The sequence below is a fragment of the Rattus norvegicus genome, chromosome 3, assembly GCF_021556685.1.
Source record: "Rattus norvegicus strain SHRSP/BbbUtx chromosome 3, alternate assembly SHRSP_T2T, whole genome shotgun sequence".
Lineage (NCBI taxonomy): Eukaryota > Metazoa > Chordata > Mammalia > Rodentia > Muridae > Rattus > Rattus norvegicus.
In genome coordinates, this window is record NC_141536.1 from 40,966,748 (window position 1) to 40,982,275 (window position 15,528).

Consider the following 15,528-nt stretch of genomic DNA (forward strand, 5'->3'; position numbering starts at 1 on the left):
GTGGTTTATAGAGCTTCTGAACTTGGCGTTGATAGTTTTTAGTTCCTAAATTTTAACGTGTCCAAGGCCAGGAACAAGTTGTTTGTCTTTACAGTGTGCGTTTGTCTCCCAGAAGTTACTGTGAGTTTGAGACCCCACGAGTTTCTGTGAGTTACCTGTAGGAATTCTACAGTGTTTAAGAATACCAAATACGTGACTTAGTAATTGTTTATTAAACACTGCTACAATTTCCTTCACTAATTTGGCGTGAGGAGCTTTACGGATCAGTCTGTGCACACTTTCCAACACCATGATCTCAGGATCTAAAGTCTTAAAAAGTGGGATCTTTCGGAACCCAACCTGAGCCTTCCTTGGGTACCCTTGGGTTTGCCCAACCCTTGTAGTTGCAACAAGTGAGCTGGGCATGCTCAGTGGGCAGGGTCGGGTTGGGAGGGGGTGCAAGTGGGAAGCCTGTGGCTCGGCAGCCTGGGATCTCCGCCTCCCCCCACCTGTACAAGGCCCAGCCCGCTGGGTCAGCGCTCAGCATCCCACTCTTGCTAATTGGGTTTGGTCTTCTGTGCGGGTCCCGCGTGCTAACATTCAGGCCCGGGGTCTAGAGGCCTGGAGAGCCCCGCTGGGGTATCCGGGCCGAGAGCTGCAGGCCGAGTCCCTAGGGTCCCCCGACTCCTAGACGCCTTTCTAGGCCCAGGGAAGCCTGGCGACTGGGAGGCGCGGAGGAGGGGACGCCGGATCTGAGGGCGCGCGACGCGTGATCAGGTAAGGCAACCCGGGCGGGCAGCAGGCGGGGGTGGGGGGAACGTTCTCCTCCCGGACAGATGGCAGGAGTGGCCCGCGTGGGGAGGGACAGAAACCCGACACCACGGCGGCTTCCCCGGCCTAGCTCAGCCCTCTGGTCTTTTCTCCAGCTGGCGAGGAGTGGCAGGGTATGGAGTCGCGCTCCGCCGGGGCTCTGGGCAGGGTCGAAACCCTGGGCATGGCCAGCCCACGTCCCTGCGAGGCCCAGAGCTCGGGGTCTGTAGCCGCCCTTCCCCACCGGCTGCACTTCCGCGTATCCCCGCCGGGCTAAGGAGCCCGGGCCGGGTGTCGCGGCGCAGGCGGTGGCTGAGTCGCCGGATCATCCCCCGGGGAGGCGGAGGCGCACGAGGGGAGGAGGAAGTGGCCGGGAGGGGCATCGGCGGGCGGGTCGGATTACCGTGGCCCCGCCTGACCCGGTGACATCCCCGCGCGCTCGCCGCGAGCTCAAGGCCACTCTGGTTCTCCGTGAGGCCGACTGACTCCGTTCTAGCTGGAGGTTCCTGACTTCCCTGCTCGCCGACCCCTGGCGTGTGACGACCGATCTCAGGTGTGTGCGTCCTGGCGACCAGCTACTCTGCTCTGGCTTCTAGGAGGAAGTGGTCCCTCTCTGACTTGTGTGACTCTGGGGCTGCGGTGTGGCGGAGGTGGAGGTGGTGGTGGCGGGAAACTGGGGTAAGACTGAGAATTTGTTCCCACCAACGGAGGAGGAGCATGATTCTCATTCAGGGTTAGGCTAGACTGGAATACATTTGTGATACACTTTACCTAGCTGGAGGCAGGGCGTTCCCACATCAATGAAACTTTATGCAAACTTTTAACTTGTGAATGTGGCTAGTCTAGTGAGGAGGCTGCTGCTTTCCTTCTGTGGTAAGGCGGGGGAAAACCCTTTTGCAAGGGCGAGAAGGCTTTGAGAAACTCAGTTGCCAGGGTGTGACTGGCCCAGGAGGAAATGCAAAGTGTACACAGGCAACAGCCTCCACTCTCCACAAAGCAACTTGAGACTTGCCAAAGAAAGTTTGCTGAGTGCTGCAGCTGTAAGGCTTTTAGCAGGTGATGGCCCCTGGATCATCCTTCACCCCGTAGGAAGAAATATATACTCCTGAAACAGCCTTCCTCAAGCAACACAAGTTCTCATAAAATCTCAGTGACTGGGGCATCTAAGTGTCACAAGAAATAAATACCCCGGGAGGATGCTACAGAAACAGTTAAAAGCTACATTTGTCAATTCATACAAGTAGGTGAGAGAAGGAAGTTGGTAAATTAATGTCCTGTTTACTTAAAGCAAAACTTTGTGTTTTGCATGTATTTCCAAGTTTGGGAGTCTTAGAGTTTCCTTTTTGAAGGTGGAAAGTGCTATTGTTGGCCGCTCTGGGACCTGGGACTTCTTGGGAGCTATTGATCAGGATATGAGGCCTGGGTGCTGTTGCCCAATGGATAGCATGTGCTGTCTCTAGGGCCTTAATGATGAATGTGTTGAAACCTCCCTGTGTTTCTCATAGGGACATTAGTCAAAAGAGCACACTTCCTTTATTTTAGCAATCCAACCCTTCAGTGAATAATGTAAAAGAGAACTTGGGATGAGAGGCAAAATTGTTAGAACTTTTCTTTCTGAGAGCGTTAGTCACATAGGCACCTTATAAGTAAGTCATTCTAGGCAGCGTTGGGAAGGCAGTTGCATGGTTCGCTGTTAATAAGAAGGACACAGAGCTAGCAGTTCTCAGTGGATGTCATACCCTGCTGCTGAGCCTTGTAACTAATGTCATTTATAGACAATCAAAAAGATTTGATGGCCATTGTGGATAAGTCATGTTGACATACTGATAGAATTCTTACATTACTGTGGGTGGTCATTTATGTCCGTCCATAGCCGGTTGTAAGTTTTGACTAGCACCTGGAATGGTGTCTGCTTTGTAATAGGCTCCCACAAAGGTTTTCTCCAGCAGTGGCTAATCTGGAACAATGTATCTGAGTCTAAGAAACAGAAGGCTTTAGGGAACATGCTCAAACTTACTAAGTCTCATAGGCAAAATATAGGTAATGGTATGTATATAGCAGATCTACAATCACTAGTAATGCGCCCCAGAAGCAAGAAACACTAAAATGTTAGCATCCTTCCTCCTATTTTTCTTTTGTACTGAAAAAGCAAATACAGCTATCCAGGTAATTTAGGTTTTGTATGTCACACAGAGGGAGGGCAAGTGGCAGCTGTGGTGATTAGAAGAGGGAACAATTTCCAGACCATTATCTAATTTCTTTACTTTATTTTTGGAACATGGTGATGTTTTCTGAAACTTGATTCGTTCTGCTCGATGCCTGGACTATAAAGGCTACCCCAAGTGCAGAAGCAATAATTCAGAAAGTACTAGGAATTTTACAGGCGCTACATTTGGCTTCTTAAAAGAAGAATTATGGGTCCTGCTAAGACTGAACCCCCAGTGAACTAGATTGTTGGGGGGAGGGCGGCAATGGGGGGAGGGTTGGGAGGGGAACACCCATAAGGAAGGGGAGGGGGATGTTTGCCTGGAAACCAAAGAATTATTATTAAGTATTAAATAAATTTAAAAAAAAGGAAAAAAAGAATTATGCGGCAGTGTGCGCCATTACACAGGAATAAGTTGTAGATAAAGGAAAATTACTGTTATCTGTTTTTGATTAACGTATGACGTGTTTGCTTAGTGAAATAAAACATGCTTTCAGGTGCTACAGAACATCATTTTAATCAACTACATATGTAAGTATGGTCCTAGTTGCTTAGTGAGGTGTAAGCCATTTTAGTTTATGTAGATTCTGTGATGTTTCTCAGAATGAGAGATCACCTAATGAGAAATTTCTCAGAAGTTTATCTCTGACCTCACCCTACGGATGACTGTTAATGGCTGAATGTGTGGTGGACAAGTTGATGTTGAAAAGAGTGCCACTGACAACAGACTTAAAACAGCCTAAAGACAAAGAAAAAAAAAAAAAAAAAAGGACCATCATTTTAGGAGTCCATATGGGTCCAAACTTGGTACGTAGGCTAGTCTTGAAGTCATGGAAATCCTCCTGCCTCAGCCTCTCAAATACCAAGATTATAAGCATGTGCTATCATGCCTTGCTTTGAAGTAGGTTTTAAATGCCCAGGGAAGCAGCACTGCATTTTATTACTTTGAGAGAAGAAGAAAATACGTAGGCAGTTTATAGGAAGAGGAACTGTTATTGCTCTAGGTCATAAAGGATGTACTTCATGATGGGCTTATTATGGTGCCTCGTTTTTGAATAGGCGGCACGATGGATAGATAGCATAGGTGTATGGTTGATGGGTGCAGCTTCTCTGGAGAAAGAAAAGAATCAAGGTTGTTGCAAGCTAGGAAATGTCTAACTTTAGGATAGACCTTTTCTTATATCCTGAAGCCAGAGATTTCTCTCAAGAGTCGCTGAAGAAAGCAAGAGCTGCTGACGAAGCAGGGTGTAGAGAGATACTTGCCTTTAATCCCAGGATTTGAGTCAGGAACTCAATATACAGCCCTGGATGGCCTGAAACTAGCAGTGTAGACCAGATTGGCCTAGAACTCAGACCCACCACACCCAACCTTATCTATATACTTGCTTCCCCTTTCAATGTTAAGAATTTTCTTTTGATTCTCCCAACATCAGATGCCTTGTGCAGCAAAGCATGGGTGGTGGTTCTTATTGGTGAAGCCTTGGTTAGCTTATTAAAATCGAAGAGAAGAATTATCTAGTACATTTTAGTTCTTCTGAATGAAACATTTATTGCTATATTTTGAAATAACAGAATACAGGAGCTGGGTGCAGTGCAAAACACGTACAATGCCAGTTCTCGAGACCACTGGACCTAACAAAATGTAAGAAGCACCTAGTGTCTGTTTCTGACCCTGGAAGGTCTAAGAGTCTTGATTTCTAGGTTGAGGACACTTTTGCACATTCCTGAGGTAGTCAGTAGCTTGCTTCAGGCATGGGAGCTGGTTGCTCAAGGCTTCGCTGCTGAGGTCAGAGTTGGAACTTCCGCTGCACTTTTGACTTCTGGGAAGAGAGACAGGTTAGAGATGATCATGAAAGCAAAGGTCTGATGGTCCTGCGCCCCAAATGGAGCTCTCCTAAAACCCTAAATCATGGGCTAGGAAAGCCTGAATTTCAGAATATTTGAAGGATGGGAGGAGAGAGAGGAGGAAACTCCTTGGCCCTGCTTCCTTAGTGAACCATGCACTTCTTTATTTCAGGTTTATCTAACTTTTATATTATCCCCCCCCCTCCCTCTCTAATTTGAGATAAGTTTCACTATCGTATCCTTGGCCTGGAACTTATGTAGATCAGGCTGGCTTGGAAGCCTGGAATTTACAGAGATCTGCCTGCCTCTGCTGGAATCAAAGGCATGCCACATCATGCTCGAATTGTTTTTATTCTTTATGCTATCTTTACGACAGGCTTAAAAAGGCATTTCCACGAATCAGAGAGTTATTATATAGCCTTGTTACCAAACTTGAAAAGGTTTGGGAATTCTAGGTTGGTAGACAGTTGGAGGAGGGGTAGGTAATCTGGGAAGTCAATTGTGTGCTCACTGTCTGAAGTATTTGTGTGTGTGTGTGTGTGTGTGTGTGTGTGTGTGTATGTGTGTGGTTGGTTTGTGCAACTGAACTCTTAACTAAAGAGCTCTGTGCTATTACAGGCAGTTAATCAGGATTTGAGTTAAATTAAGGGATTCTTTCAAAAAGCAAAAACAAAACCTGGGCAGTGGTTTCACACGCTTTTAATCACAGCACTCTGTGGGCAGAAGCAGGAGAAGCAGGTAGATCTCTGAGTTCAAGACTAGCCTGGTCTACAAAGTGAGTTCTAGGATAGCCACGGATACACAGAAACCCAGTCTCAAAAAACTAAAACAAACCACTCAACCAGACAGAAAAACCAAGACACAACAAGAAAAATATTACTTGGTGTTGCCACAAAACTGGAAGTGTGGTGTAAAAAAAACCTATTCACTTGGTGTCAGGAGTGCTTTGAATACAGGGACAGTGTTTTTTTGTCTATCTGTAGTGACAATTTTACATTATTTGGAACATCTTTAAGTTATTCAGGCAAACTTGAATACTAATGTATTTCTCAACAGTGAGATACTCTCAATATAGTCTGGGTATGTTTTGGGTAATGACTTTAGATGGTGATTCTTTTGGGGGACCCTTATCTTTGACTGCCCGTGTATGTAACTTTATGACTGGTTTTCATTGGTAGGGAAAGGAGACCTCAAAAACCATAACGGAGAAGCCAGTTATATAAGATTTATGGACGCTGGTGCTGTCAGACAAGAGTGCCTCTGATAAGGCTTTGTGACAGTGGAGAGAGAGACTTGTGATTGACAACTGGAATTATTCCCTTGCGCTTGCGTGCAGGTGGTTGCTAGGGCAATTTGGGCATTTCGGCTGCTTCTGTACCTGTGAGGAGGGAAAGTTGTGTTCAATGTAAAGAGCTTTGAAAACATTTGGTTAAGATTTAATGCCATTGTATGTCAGCATAACCCAATAGGCTTCTGAATGTTATTTCAAAGCGACGAAAACAATGGTTTAGAGCACTGGGTTCTCAGTGGTCCTTTTCCTTTCGCTTAAACTGAATAAATAAAGGATGTTTCATGGCATTGTAACAAGGTCACAAGTGCCTTTGATCATGGCCCTCTTTGCTCCACCCTTCCTGGGCTTCTCCAGTCCGTCCTGTGGCATCAAATCTAAGAATTTGTCTTGGAGTTCAGGACACCTCTGGGTTTGCTTCTGGATTCCCCCGCGCTCACTGGGTTCTGTCTAGGTTGGAGTAAGTAGAATTCTTTAAACCTACGTCATTTCTATGGCTGCCTCTTGCCAGTCAGTGCTCTCTCTTCTGTTCCACCATTGCAGGTCCTCAACCCTAGCTCCCAATTTCCTGAAGCTTCCTCCTTCCCTCTCCAAGTGAGAAGTGTTGCTTTATTGCTATCATTTAAAGTTAATTTAAAATTTTATTTTTGTGCATGTATGTATGGTGTGTGTGTGTGTGTGTGTGTGTGTGTGTGTGTGTGTGTGTGTGTTTTGTAGAAATTATTTAATCCCAGCGTTTAAACCCCACGTCTGACCATTTAGTTCCGGGATAAAAGACACACATAAGTTTTATATTTATAAATAAACTCTCAATAGCACAAGAGCAAGCGCTCTTAACTGCTGAGCCTTCTTTCCAGCCTCCAAGTTCCTTGGATTCTAAGGGAACAGAAACTCAGTGACCATTTATGTAGGTGAGGTCAAAGATGACACAGGAGAAGAGGTCAAAGCTGACAGAGGAGATGAGGTCAAAGTTGACCAAGGAGAAGCTTTTACGTTGTCAGAGCAAGCCTGAGGTTATGGAAGCAGGACTTCAGCAGTTTCCCCCTGTGTATATTGAGGTAGCTATACTTCAGGGATTTGAAGCCCACAGAAAACAAGAGTATTACTCTTGTCCTGTGTATGTGGAAGCCTCTAGTCTTGCCCATGGTTCTGCTTCCCTCTGGACCCTAGCCTGACATTTCCTCAGACTGTGTGTGCCCTTGGAAATTCTTTCTCTAGCCTTCCTGGATGTGGCTTTTCCTGCTGGAGGAAAACGCCTTCCATCTCCCCGAAGGCCTGTGCTCATAGGGTTCATCTAAACGTCTCTTTACCAACCATCACAAGACCCTTCCTCAGGTTTAGTCCCCATGAAGAGGTTACTGGGCAACTGCTTGTTTTCAGGTTCTGTGCCATGCACTCTAACTCCTGTTTCACAGATCAGCAGTGAATCCTGTGGTGCAAAGGACCAGTGGAGATCAGAGAAAACCAGCTACTCATTCAAAGGCACGGAGCTTCTTTTTGGTTTGATAGAGACCTGGAAATCTCTGTGAAGAAAGATATGAGATAATTCTATTTCTTCTGCTATTCCCCACCCCTTCCTTCCCTTCTTCCTTCCTTCCTTCCTTCCTCCCTCCCTCCCTCCCTCTCTCTCTCTCTCTCTCTCTCTTTCTTTCTTCCTTCCTTCCTTCCTTCCTTCCTCCCTCTGTCCCTCCCTTCCTCTCTCTTTCTTCCTTCCTTCCTTCCTCCCTCCCCTCCCTCTTTCTTTCTTTCTTTCTTTCTTTCTTTCTTTCTTTCTTCCTTCCTTCCTTCCTTCCTTCCTCTCTCTCTCTCTCTCTCTCTCTCTCTTTCTTTCTCTCTTTCTCTCTTTCTCTCTTTCTTTCTTTCTTTGCTTTTTTGAGATGGAAATGTGGTGGTCCATGGCCTTCATCTGTTTGTGGCCCAAGCTAGACTTGACCTCTTTGCTCTCCTCTCGTCCCCTGCGTGCTGAGATTACAGGCATGCATGTGTCAGCTCCCCCCACTCCCTCTCTCTACTTGGTGACTCCATAGTTTTCTTTGGATTTGACTTTAGGAACCCATGACATTGTTACAAACTTCTTAGGTTTGACAGATGTGTAAACAACTCTCACCTTGGTATCCACCTGTTTTCCTCTCTTTCATCTGGGCTCCTGACAGTGAGCACAGTCTTGTAAATCATGGACTCCTAGAAATTTTCATGGCCTGCTTTAACCAGGAACTGCCCCTGTCTCTCACCTGACTTTCACACCACAGAGCCCTTCTCCATTTCCTTATTGTCTTAAGACACAGTCTCGCTCTAGTCTCACTCTGTAACTAGTGCCCGACTGGAATTTACCATTCATTCTCCTGCTTCTAATTTCTTGCTACAGTTTTCCCTTTCAGCATCATCTTGAGCCTTTCGACCCAATGCATTTCATAATTGTTAGTGGTTGGAGCAGACTAAACTGTTGTAACAGAGGGATCTGAAAATAGACCCAGGCTCCAGGACAAGCTCATTTCATTCTCCTGTGTAGTTTTGGTTGGCATATATGGCTTTCTTCCCTTGCGAAGACTCCAGGGAGCCTTCTGAGTACCATGTAGTCCTCTCTTCAGTTTTGCTTTCAGCCCCACCCAGCTGGTGGAAAGTGAAGGGGAGAAGCGGCTCCACCTTCTCAGCACCAAGTCTTGTAGTGAATGTCAGCACCACTCACATTGGTTTGGCTAGAAATGTGAGGCAGAGTCTTTCTTGCCTTCAAGGAAGATGGCCAATGTCTTCTAGCTAGGAGCTAAGGACCATGGGAATACAGGTCTTTAAATGGTATCTTTTTCACAGTGTCCTTCCTCTAATACCAGGAGGACAGAGGTAGCATGTCAGCTGTCAGGTACTATGTCAACTCCCAACTTTGAGTCACCCAAGTTCATACTTTATTTCCCAATTAATTAACTAAAATTATTTTTTTCTATGACATGGTTCTCCCTATGTGGACGGGGCTGCCCTTGAACTCACAGGGATTTACTTGCTTCTGTCTCTGCAATGCTTGGATTAAAGGCGTGTGCTCCCTTCAGTTACTTTGTGAAAATTATCCTTACTCCCATTTATTTTGTTTATTATTATTATTTTTAAAGATAGCGGGAGTCGTGGTGCATGCATTTAATCCAGTACCCAGGAGGCAGAGACAGGCAGATTTATGTGAATTTGAGACTAGCCTGACCTATATAAGTGAGTTTCAGGACAGCCAGGGCTACACAGTGAGACTCTGTCTTTAATAAAACTACAACAACAACAACAACAAAAAAATAAATAAAACTACAACAACAACAACAACAACGACAACAACAACAAAAGTAGTTTTATTATCTTTTTGTAAGATTTTTGTAAGGGGTTTGCTGAGTATCTCAGATCAGTCTTAACACAAACTGTTCCTCCTTAGCCTCCAGTGGCCAGAGATTACGGATCTGTACTACTATGCAGGACAGCTAATTTGCATTTAAAATATTTACACGGAGGCTCCGACTTCCAACACAAACAGGGCCAGGCTCAAACTGTGCTGTCAGCCCACACTGGCCTCTAGCTGCATGCTCACTTCCTGCCTTTCAGCTGAGCTTCCTGAAAGTCTGCCTTTATGTTTTCCTTTACCCCCTTGCCCTACACTCATCGAAAATTCTGGGTCCAATTTCAGATGAATCTATTTCCACCATGTTTATAGAGGTCCCGACCAGCAAGCCAATGAGTTTTTAATTTTTATTTTTGAAATTTCTATAATTTGCTCAGCCTCTTCCCTTATGAAATTAAACTCACCAAGTTGCTGTGACAGCTTGCTTTCCTTTGGGGTCGTCCTTGTGGTTGTCTGCAGGTTCCTGGACTTCATTCATAGCTCCCGGCTCACATCGCATGAGTTTTCCCTATTCTGGATTTGGGTGATCAAATTAGCATCTCCAGCCACATCTCTGGGGACCTGGGAGCTGACACCAGTGTCGACTCCCTCAGTGATGTATGCTCAGTCCACAGCTGAACATCCCTTTTTGTCTCTGGGCTGTTCTTCTCTGTTCACTAAGGAGCAGCAGGGCCTTTCTTTCCCTTACCACCTATACGGTCTATTCATCAAATCTGATGCATGCTGGCCATTTCCCTACAAGTTAGGACTATAGTGGTCCACAGATCACTGGCTACTCCTGCAGAATTTAGATTTTTAGCGGAGGAGAAAGGCATGATTGGTATTAAATGGCGAATAGGCATTTGGGATGACAAGAACTATATGATTATTGCAGGTTTGTCTGACTCGGGAGAGTATGTCTCAGAATCTGACATTTTCCTTGGGTCATGAAGGCCCAGAAGGAGCAATCTTACTCAGAAGACAAAATCTTTGTCAGAAGGACAAAGATGAGTGTCAGAGCCTTCCAGGTAGAGGGGGCAGGTGGCATCAAAATTCTAGGTGTAGCTAATATGGTGGCCTCATGACATCCCAGCACTAGGGAGGGAGAGGCAGTTCAATGTCATCCTGGTTAAAAAACAAGTTCCAGACCAGGCAGAATTACACCATGAGATCTTGTCTTAAACAAACAAGCAAGCTAGCAAGCAAGTTAGCAAGCAAAGGTTTGTGCCATTGGGCATAGAACTGGAATGGGAGAGATGGCTCAGGGGTTAAGAGCATGGACTGCTCTTCCAGAGGACCAGAGTTCAATTCCCAGCGCCAACTTGGCCCACCACCATCGGTAACTAGGTTAGGATGTGAACATCTTTAGGGTGGCTGTATGGAATTTATCATAGCATTGAAGAGAAACTGTGAAGTCCTTTAAGCTGGGTTCTGTAGGGCTTAAATCCAAGTCACAATGCTTCGGTCTCATTCTAGAGTGAATTCTATGCAAGTCATTAAAATGATGATTGTAGAATAGTGTCTGTCTCTCAGATGGGCATGATGGCTCATGTTGTTAATCTCAGAGCTTGGGAGCTGAAGCCAGATGGCTGCTGGGAGTTTGAGGCCAGTTTGGGATACCTAGTGAGCTCCAGACCAGGCTGAAACCCAGAGGGAAACCTTGTTTCACAACATCAACAAAAAGACAAAAGGCCCTTTTGTTTCTTAATCTCTTAGAAGAAAGCAATTATTTAAGAGCTTAATTTTCCTTGACAGGAAGGTACTTCTTATATACTAGGAAATTAAATTTTGTTGGTTAAACTTGAGCTGCTTCGGAGGATCATAGACTTTTATAATATATAATAATTTTCTACTTGCTAAGAACCAATTGTTGGTAGTTGAGACTGAATGCTATTAGTGTGCTCTGGCTGCTGAAAGGAGACAGGGATATGGGAAGTACCGGGTGACTCTGAAACGACATCTTCAGTTAAAATTACAGAATTTAGTTGTTCAAATGAGAAATTATCATGTGGACAGCCATTGTGTTAAAGATGGAAAAAAGTGACAGATTTAGGAGATGTTTTTGAAAATAGATTGGTGACTAAATTCGATAGTAGATTTAAAAAAAAGGAATCAAAATAAAGGGTTCATTTTTTTACTTGAGCATCTAGGCCAATTACTGAGAAAATGAGAATTTGGAGAGAATAAGGCTTGAAGGAAGACAGAAAGCATTTGGGTTTGGTTGCGTTAAGTTTGAGGTGCTTCTCAGACATTTCGTAAAACTGTATAAACAGAAATTTGAGAGACCAAAAGGGATTTAGGCTGAGCAGACAGGTTGGGAATTTTTTGCACATAGTTTATATTGATACTGCATGGGATTTCCTATAAGAATTTCAATAGAAGGGACCAGGGATCAGTTGTCACATAGATTTGCCTCTTGGCAGGAGGGGACTAGGAGAATGGGATCTCTCTGAAGACAAGCCCAGAGTGTATTTTAAGGAAGATGGTTTTGTGTCAGTTACAGAGATTGCATTTGGTGAAATAGTTCATGTTTGATTTTGACTAACTGATGTGGAGAAGCTGGGACAGAAGCTTACTGGGTTGAGTTGTGGAGGTGGAAGCCGTACTTTCAGAAAACTCAAGAAATGTGAAGAAAAGCAAAGAAACAGTCCTTGGAAGGGGCTTTTGTAGAGGGAGATTCTTTAAGCCCAGGGGATGGTGGAATGACTTTCCAGTGATGACAACTGGAGAGATGGTTGGACAGTAGTAGGAATAAAATTGCTGGAGAGTAAGGAAGGGAGGAGACCTCATACAAATGGAGGGCTTGGCCTTTGTTAGACACAGGATACTTGGTTCTTATAGCAAGGGAGGGCAGGAGAGAGAGAGAGAATGAATAGGGAAGATGGGACAGGATGGTGTTTTCATTTTATTGCCTAGACTTTCCCTGAAATGATGATGCTGGAGTCAGGAGGGATGAACAGGGGTTTGAGATGGACATGGTGATGGCTCAATTTGGCCAACGAACATTGCCTATTAGATATTTTTGGTTCATGAGTTTAATTTGAGAGCAGTTGTGGTTGTGGGTTTTTTTTCCCCTCCCTCAAGTTGTTTGTTTAGTTATTTGGGTGAAGGAATTGAGAAGACAGGTCGATGAGATTAATCAGTTCAGGTAAAGAGGAAGAAGGGCACTTGCCCAGGAGAGATTCCAGTGATAAACATTTGTCTTAAACTAAGCATTATGAGAACTGACTCCAACTAGGACAGAAGGTCAGTGAATGGCTCTGGGAGCCAGATGAGACTGTCGTGTTGAAATTAAAATACTAAACGAGTAGATGAGCTGAGAAGGAGATGGTAATGCTTGCACACCCAGTGCTTTGAAGAAGAACCATGATACTTGAAACAGACATTATGAGAATGAGTGCCTGAGACCCAGTCCGAAAAGATCAGCAGAGGTCAGGGCCTTGAGTGTTAGAGCCTCCAGGTGAATACATATAGAGCTGAGTTTGGAAAGGACCTGGGTGCTAAGGTCATCAATGAATGAGCAATAGATGGGTGACTGCAAAGGAGGGATAATAACGGTAATTTTTGTTTGTGCTGTATGCCTGTTTGAAAGAACAATGGGTCTGAAAAACAACAACCAAGGGCCATATTTTGTTTGACACATTGGTCTTTTTGTTTTTCCCCTTTTTGAGATTGCAATATAATTACAATATTTCTTCCTCTCCTGTCATCCTTCCAGCCCTCCCGTATACCCTTCCCTGATCTCATTGAAGTTCATGGCTTCTTCTTATTTTGTTAGTGCATGCGTATATGCACACATATATTCCTGAATATAAAGGAGGTAAAGTTTAACACTACTTTTTGACAGCGTGTCTTTATGCAAAACTAGTCTGGCCAGGAACATACAGTCTTTTATTTCAGCCTTACTTTGAGCACTGAGATTATAGGAACATGCTAGGTAAGAGTCTCAAGAGTCAACTGCAGTAGCCAACCTGAGCTACATAGTAGGAGGCCAGCCGAGGCTCCAAGAGATGCTATATCAAAAACAACAGAAAAGCAGAGTGTAGTAGCTATTCCTGGTTGTCACCTTGACTCTATCTGGAATGAATTACATTCCAGAATTGGAAGGCTCACCTGTGATCTTGATCTTGAGGCTGGGAGACACAAGTTTCTGACCTGGCATGGAGATCTTGAGGCAAAGTGACTAGGAATCCCAGGAGACTAAGGCAAGGAGATCTTTGAGTTCAAGGTCATCTGGGACAAAGCAAGTCCCAGATCCAGGTGGGGTAGTACACACCTTTAATCTGGGACACACCTTCTGCTGGAGACCTACTGTTTGCCTTGTGGGACTGAGCAACTGCTAGTTCCTTGGATTTCCATTCACCGCTGCTGCTGACCATTGTTGGGGAGTTGAGCTATAGACTGTAAGTCATCAACAAATTTCCTGACTATATAGAGACTATCCATAATTTCTGTCACTTTAGAGAACCCTGACTAATACACAGAGTAAAAAGGAAAAAAATAAAGAAAACATTGGAAGGTGAATAAGAGAAAAACTTCATCTACCTCCAGGCTAGGAGATTTTTGGGGATGTTGGCGAAGTTGTCACTAAAAGTACTTAACTCACATGCAATGTGAACAGACCAGCCTCTTGTGAATGAGATTATATTAACTTGATAGCCACTTCATTACAGGAAGGGGGCTCATCAAAACTGGTTTAGGTATTTCAGTACACCCCTTCCTATTTTACTGGCTGAAGATTAGACCCCAATGTGAGAATAAAGCCATATACCCTTGTTTGGATCAGGGAAAGGAGGGCTTTTATGCTTCAAAATTGAAAACTCGGGTTACTCTTACCTCCATAATCCCAGAGTCCAGCCTGGAAGCGGAACATTGAGAGAAGAGAACATGATAGAGTTTGAAGGGACAGATTCTGGGGTCCAGAGGGTAGAGTGAGGGTGGGAAATGAGGCACTGGGTAGGTGTCAACACTCCCATCTGTGTCTTAGTCCAACTTCTAGAGGTGCTTCAGAGAATATGGCAGCTAGCACAGAGCTGCCTTCCAAATCCTCCTAGGAATGTGGTGAGGGATTGTATTGTATGCTGACTAGAATAGCCTTCATGACCATGACACAGTATGGTGTCAACGAATATGCATCACTGGCCGTAATTTGTCTACTGGGCAAAGTCCAAATTCCTCTGAATTCTCAGGAATATTTAATAACTACCCCACCTTGCTTATTTTTTTTCTCATCTCCTTCTTGGTTATGATTGCTTTGTTACTCAAGAGTCCTGCCTAGATGGTCACCCTGAACTTCTACCTTACTCTAATCTTGCTTACCTTAGAGCAAGGGCTATTACCCAGCCAGAAGTCCGTCTTCAGGTAGCCTGGCCAAACCTTACTAGAGCTCATATGTCTGCTAGAGACAAGAGACTCTAGCTTTATTATACCACCCGCACTGTTACTGACACATTCTCCAGTACCTGACAGTCACCACTTGTCATGGTGGCCACTGGATGTAGCCTAAAAAGAGTGAAATAGATGTTCATACTAGGAACTTTCCACCCATTCCTAGAGAGACCTTCCCTTCACTAGCCTGTCCCCTCCTCTCCCTTGTCTACCATAACTAAGCACTAAAACCCTGCAAAGCTCTAGGGATGCTTGGCATTTCTCTCTCACAGCTGTTCTTGACCAAGAATAAAAGTTTCCAGTTGATAGCCAGTCTTGTTACTGGTTCTACAGTTCCCAGAGAGAAAAAGGACCCATGCTGTGGGTTATGTCTAGTAACATTACTGGCTTCTGCTTTTTCACCACACGGTCACTCACTCGTTCCTACAGGAAGCACCGTGTTCAGCTCAGCATCTTTTCTCTTGTCATTTGGACTCTGAACCTTCAATGGCAGAGTTACTATTGCTTCCCCTGCAGCTACCTTTAGGATCTTCCCTGCCTCTTCTCCCCCAGGGATAAGTAGCCCTTTAGCCTTGTATCTAAACCTATTTCTTTTATTGCTGACTAATTGATTTTTGGACAAAGGGTCCTATTATGTAGCCATGGCTGTTCTGAAACTGGTAG

The 15,528-nt window shown here is 44.6% G+C and overlaps 1 protein-coding gene across 5 annotated transcripts in view; it reads left to right on the top strand.

The window, feature by feature from the left end:
- Positions 1-416: 416 nt before the first annotated feature.
- Gpd2 (glycerol-3-phosphate dehydrogenase 2) overlaps positions 417-15,528 on the top strand; it is a 133,765-nt gene continuing 118,653 nt past the window's right edge. For 2 of the 5 annotated variants that reach the window (XM_087648942.1, XM_087648941.1), the window contains exon 1: positions 417-756. The gene's annotated coding sequence lies outside the window, so the exon portion shown is untranslated. 5 annotated transcript variants of the gene reach the window in all.